Consider the following 248-nt stretch of genomic DNA (forward strand, 5'->3'; position numbering starts at 1 on the left):
TGTTCCCCCTCTTATTTCCTCTTTCCTTATTGGCTACTAGGTGGCCTTTCTCCTGACCCTGTTTGTTGTGTTGTGTTGATTTCTTGTGACACCATAGGACTCTTAATTACTCTCCTTGCCTGTTATCAATGGATGTTACCAATGACTCTACTTATCATTGTATTATGTTTTTAATAAAAGTTTTGTTGAAAAAAAAAATAGAGGTGGAGCTGGACTTACCTCCTCCAAGTAGACACAAATTAGTAATG

Source organism: Hyperolius riggenbachi, chromosome 3 (assembly GCF_040937935.1).
Source record: "Hyperolius riggenbachi isolate aHypRig1 chromosome 3, aHypRig1.pri, whole genome shotgun sequence".
Lineage (NCBI taxonomy): Eukaryota > Metazoa > Chordata > Amphibia > Anura > Hyperoliidae > Hyperolius > Hyperolius riggenbachi.